The 6,000-nt window shown below is 40.2% G+C and overlaps 1 protein-coding gene across 4 annotated transcripts in view; it reads right to left on the reverse strand.

Moving 5' to 3' along the window:
* The window catches only part of STX17 (syntaxin 17), a 328,399-nt gene extending 322,972 nt beyond the window's left edge, over positions 1–5,427 (reverse strand). For 3 of the 4 annotated variants that reach the window (XM_088445679.1, XM_088445680.1, XM_088445684.1), the window contains exon 1: positions 5,335–5,427. The gene's annotated coding sequence lies outside the window, so the exon portion shown is untranslated. The remainder of the gene's footprint in view (positions 1–5,334) is intronic. The other variant, XM_088445683.1, reaches the window with a different exon arrangement.
* Between the last annotated feature and the right edge of the window lie 573 nt (positions 5,428–6,000).

Genomic DNA, 6,000 nt, shown 5'->3' on the forward strand with positions numbered 1-6,000 from the left:
GACTATATTCAGTTGCCTAGGGTGGGGACATATGAGTACGCCCTCGTTTGTACAGACCTCTTCTCTAACTGGCCAGTGGGCATGTAGATACTAAATGGTACCCTCAAACTAAAGATACAAAAGATTATGGCACAGGCAGGCAAGACATGGGTGGACTGTCTGTCCATAGCTTTATATTCAGTAAGAACCACCCCCAGTAAGAAATATAAGTTGTCACCTTATGAGATACTATTCTTAAGACCTCCTAAGACATGGTGTTAGTTCCCCCAACAGTTGCAACACAATCATGCAGATTTAACAGACTATGTAGCTACTCTTTGTAATCAAGTGAATAACATCCATTTTTTTTTTAGTTTTCTCCTCCCTTCCAGACCCAGAAGCGGTACCTGGTGTACATTCATTGGAACTGGGTGATTGGGTATACACTAAGAGACACATCAGAAAGTCTCTGGAGCCAAGATTTGATGGTCCATATCAGGTTCTGTTGTCTACACCAACTTCAGTGAAGATTGGAGGAAAGAGCACGTGTATACACACCTCACATTGCAAGAAGTTGACGGTCAAGATTGAACCACCATCATGAATCCTTTTTGTGTGATAATGTTGGCTATACTTAGTCTAAGGGTATTGCATACACACCAGGGGACAACAGGAGGACAAATAGAGTACTCTAGGGTAGTCTATGGTAACCAGACTTACCAGTTACACAGATTTAATGTATCCTGGTCAGGAGGTTCGATATATGTAAAAAGTTTGGGACAATATAATATAAGGTATCTCTACTGGATACCAAGGGAGCTTGATAATATTACTATCATAAGTGGAATAAAAATTAAGAGGGTTATTCAATATGAAAGGTTAACTTCCCTGGCGAAGTTAACGTTTCATATAGGAGATTTTATTATGCGTAAAGGTATGGTGCGCGCTCCCGCTTATCCCCGTATTCAAAATAAAATTAACGAAAATGGGAAACTCCGAAGTTGGATTTGCGTAAAGTTACGAATTTTTCCTTAAAATAATTGTAAGACCCCCCTAAAGTTGTAAAAACATGGGGGAACACTATGGGTACCCCCATTTTAGCCTTTAATTGAAAGTCGGGGATTTAAATAGCCGCAGCAGGTGTTTTTTTTCCGACATTGAAGAAGTGATGCAGAAGAGCACTTAGGTTATTTTTTTCATTTTTTTAAGTGGTCCCATCAAATTTGGGGTAAATGAAATTGGGTACTAGCATATTTTGGTGTCCCTAAAGTAATTTTTTAAAAATTCTGCATTTGTGCACCTGCCGCTATAATTCTATTCTAGAAAACATCTGCCGCATACTTGCAGAATAGCCCTGAACCTATTTCCCTATTGTTTAACAATTTTTTCCCTTTTTTTTTTTTTTTTGCACCCCAATTTTTTAATTAATTTTTTGGGGTGTCCCTATTTTTTTTTTTCTTTTTTTGACACAGTTCTTTTTTAAATGTCAATCTCAGGGGTGCAGGCTATTTTTTTTAAGCCTACACCCCTAAACCCCAATTCTGCACTTTTTTTCGACACCTATTCAATGGTGAAAAGTTATCACCGTTTTTTATCAAAGACTTTTCAAAACTGCGATAAGTCTTTGAAATTGAATACGGTGTAAAACTAAAACAAGTGATATTAACGCAAAAAACGATGTTATCGCACCCATATTGAATACACCTAAATGTGTTGTACTGATAAGTTTACGGATTATAAAGAATTTAAGAAAACGTGGGCATAGGGTATTCAGTGTGTCAATAGTACGGACCCTGGTATACCCATAGAAAGCCCAACAACTATAGAAAGAGGTGTAGTGCTAGTTTGCACTAATACCACACAATTACCAAATAATTCAGTAATAATGACAAGGATGTACGTTCTAAGTAGCAAGCCCACTATAAGGAATGACTCACTAGTTAAAGTTCCCTCCACTTGTGTAAATGTGGGTACCCAAAGACAAACCACTATATTAAGATTTAATATTTCTTTCCCCCCAGATGCAAAATGCTGTAGCAGACAAAAGAGAGAACGGTATGATACATTGTTAGGAGCATCAGGTATAGGGTTACTTAATAGCATAGATATAGAAACTTTAGCCAGCAAAATGAGTAATGCAGGAGAAGATATGAAAAGATTAGTTACAATGCAAGCTACATGGATGCCTACAGTATTTACCCCATTACAGGCCAGTATATCTTGGGATAATGAATATTTACAGGTGTTCAATAGCACATTGTTTAACACACTTTACCTGTCAACAAATGTTTCTGAACTGATTAATTGGACTGAATGTTTTTTCAGAACCATGCATCAAAATATGCAAAAGGGTAAAGTACAAACACAGTTAATGACAGGTAACGAACAAGTATACAGAAGGATGTTTAATATATCTTCATTGTTATGGATACAAGTTCAGGGAAAGAAGATGTACAGTTTGAATTTCAGGTGACTGAGATACCTCCCCATAACCTTACAGTTAATCTCCAAAGTATCATTAATGCCATTAATAATACAGAAAAACTTGCTCACCACTTACAGAAAGTAACTATTCTGCCCATCATGCACAAATGCAGACAATTGTAGAAGCAGAGAAATTAGTGGAAGTAGCCACACAATTAAAAGATAATTTACAGCACCATCGGTGGGAGTGTTCACAGGTAACTCACCTTCAGTCAAAAGGATGTTTAGTGGTCTCATTCACCCAGTAATCGTTATAATCATTGTATTAATTTTGCTCATTTTGTGGAATTGCTATCTATCGTATAATTTTAGGAAAATGGTAAATAAAGCATCTGCACGGTAGGGACTCTCTTTGTCACAAATAAGAGTGCCTCCGAGTGGGAAAAGTGTTCATCGTGTGAAAGAATTACATTGATCACACCTGAGAAGAAATGTGTTTTCTGTAGTACTGATGTTGGAAGAAACCCTCTTTCTAGGGAAAGATGCGCCGGGTATTCTTGGTATTCTAGTGATGAATGATGCTTGCATCTACTTGCATAGGGTGCCTATGGAAGTAATATAGTTACTATGAAAGAAACACGGTAAAAAGATATTGCGCACTGGACTCAGGGTAAACGATGAAGGTGAGCTGCACTTGTAGGAAGGGTGTCTGACCTCCTAAATTGAATACAAACGTCTAGTCTATAATCACAGATCAAAATGCGCTCAAAACCCTTATCGAGATGGTGTGTGTCAATTGTGAGTGTGTGTAAGAGTGATGAGCTCAAGCTGAATATGGTAATATAGAGCTTTTGGTCACACATGGGCTTGGCAATACACCTCCACACACTCAGGCAGTTCTCCGTACTACTTACCCCTGGGAACACCCAAGCCACCATCAGCAATCCACTACCTATCAGCAGCCCTTTCTACAATATAAGTGTGGGACGCCGCACCAACATTAACTTTTTCACGAGACTTGCCATTCTTCAGTGTGAGCTCCATGGTCTCCGGTTCTTGTTTTCACTCACATAATCAAATCTTACCATCGATTTATTGACTTTGTTTTTTTCTTGTTTTAATATGTGGATTTTTTTCTACAGTTTTTTCTTTTCTTCTTTTTCAGTGAAGTTAGCTACTGAACATTGCCATTAATACTGCATATATTTTGGACTCTGACTGCCATTGACACATTCAGGGGACGGTCACCATTTTAAGCCTATTATCACCTATTTTTGTTTAAGTAAAGCTCTATATTACCATATTCAGCTTGAGCTCATCACTCTTACACACACTCACAATTGACACACACCATCTCAATAAGGGTTTTGAGCGCATTTTGATCTGTGATTATAGACTAGACGTTTGTAGTTACTATGAAAGCCATGACTCCAGTAAGGGAAAGATAGTATGTTTTAATAAAAAGAGGGGATTGTGAGAGTCTATAATAATTTATAGTGTTTATTTAAAACATACTGTATGATTTATCAGAAAAAGCCATTTTCCTTTACACAAATATCATGAGATTGATCCATACTGAGCGAACATGTTACAAGACAGCAGCAGCTGAATGATCCCAGAATAGGATACCAAGTCTGGATACTGTGAAAAAAAGACAAACTGAAGATGCATTGACACATACTATGTACTTGTTAAACCAATCATATGTATTCTTTTCTGTCAAACCATTTTTGGCAAATGTTTGTGACAGCAGTTTTCTGAACTTATAAAAGTCAGCTCAAAGAGGATGTACCTGTGAGAGCTAAGTGCAATTCATCACAGATTGTGTTGAATTTCCTTATCTTCCCAGCCGGCTGTAAGGAAAATTGATAAAGCACAGGAGTAGTGTTTTGCATACCGTGATCCAGGGGTAGGAAGCCTCGTCACCCCAACAGCACCTGCTCTGGACTCCCAACTCCCCAATGACTAATTAAGCAATTGAAAGTTTCCAAATAGCTTAAGTAGTCCTTAATTACTCACCTTCTGCTGCGCTGTTCTCTTCTCCAGTGTCGCAGACAGTTTCCATAAACCGGGCACAGGATAGGTACTACTCTGCACCTGCTCCCCACACACACTACCTTTATCTCTGCACCAGCTCCTCGCACATACTACACTACCCCTAACCCTGCACCTGCTCACACTACACTACCCCTAACTCTGCACCTGCTCACACTACCCCTAACCCTGCACCTGCTCACACTACACTACCCCTAACCCTGCACCTGCTCACACTACACTACCCCTAACCCTGCACCTGCTCACACTACACTACCCCTAACCCTGCACCTGCTCACACTACACTACCCCTAACCCTGCACCTGCTCACACTACACTACCCCTAACCCTGCACCACCTTCATCTAACTGTTCCCGCTCCTCACGCGCAGCCTCGGCAGATGTCCTCTGTGTGAAAGGAAAATCCCCTCGCAGGATTTTGCCTACAAATAACCAACAATTATTTTTTTGCAATTGGATACATACTGCTGGTATCTGGAGCACGCATACCCGCAGTAATACAAAATTGGTTGCGTGGTCTACATGATTTTTTGCAGGCAAAACTTCACCGCCAATTGGATATGCCACGTAGTCTCTACAATCTAATTGGAAACAAAGTTGTGGGTAGGAAGTCTAGCTCCCATCTTGGAGAACACTAGAAATTGGAAATTAGAGAAGAAACAATGCAGACTCCTGACATTGCTGGATGAGAGTCTGCAGATGATGATACCGGTTTATTGAGGAGGAACAGTTTGGTCGGTTGGAGCAAAGGGAAATTGATTTACTGTGGTCCATTTAAATATATCTCTTAACATTTGTTATATCAGGCGCACGGTATAATCCTCTGAAACCTACTAAGGCTATGGGAAACAGCGCCCCTCCCTCCCATCACCCTTACCTGCCTGGTACCGGCACTGGCACTTCCTAGTTCTCGGTCCTCAGTCCATACCCAGCAGCACCGAGTCTGATGACGTTACAGTCATGTGATCGGTCTCACGCCAGAGATCACCTTGTCACGTGGTGTCAGTGTTATGAACAGCTAGGGGCATACCATAGCGCGGCGTGCGGCATGTGAGACTGAGAAAGCTGATGATAAGTGGTTAGGAGCCTGTGTGCTGGAGAGAGACGGGTAATGTGCAAGTACCACATATATGCCGATTTTGTTTATTGCGAACAGTATACAGTATTTTAATAAACTCATTAATTCTGCAGCGTTCACTTGTGTGGGTAACTTTGCCCCTTGTTGTACATGATGCAGAGAGCTCCCTTACTGGTGCTGTGTTGTTCTGTAATGATATGAGTGCTTAGCTACACTAAAATAATTGTTGAATAACGTGGTAGGCAGAGGCATTAACTATTGTCCACATAAGTCCAACACAAGTTGCTGATATAAGGGGATAAAAGAACAGGACATCCCCTCCCCCCACCCCTTCTGAGAAAGATGTGATAGGGGTTTTGTTTATTTATTTTATTACTGCGTAGAATACCTTCCACGGTTTATTGAATAATGGTTTGTTACTGCTGGTTCATTCATCTGCTTTCCAGTCAACCAATTTCTCAAAGG

This window comes from Taudactylus pleione, unplaced genomic scaffold (assembly GCF_031769625.1).
Source record: "Taudactylus pleione unplaced genomic scaffold, aTauple2 ptg000386l, whole genome shotgun sequence".
In the NCBI taxonomy this organism is placed as follows: Eukaryota; Metazoa; Chordata; class Amphibia; order Anura; family Myobatrachidae; genus Taudactylus; species Taudactylus pleione.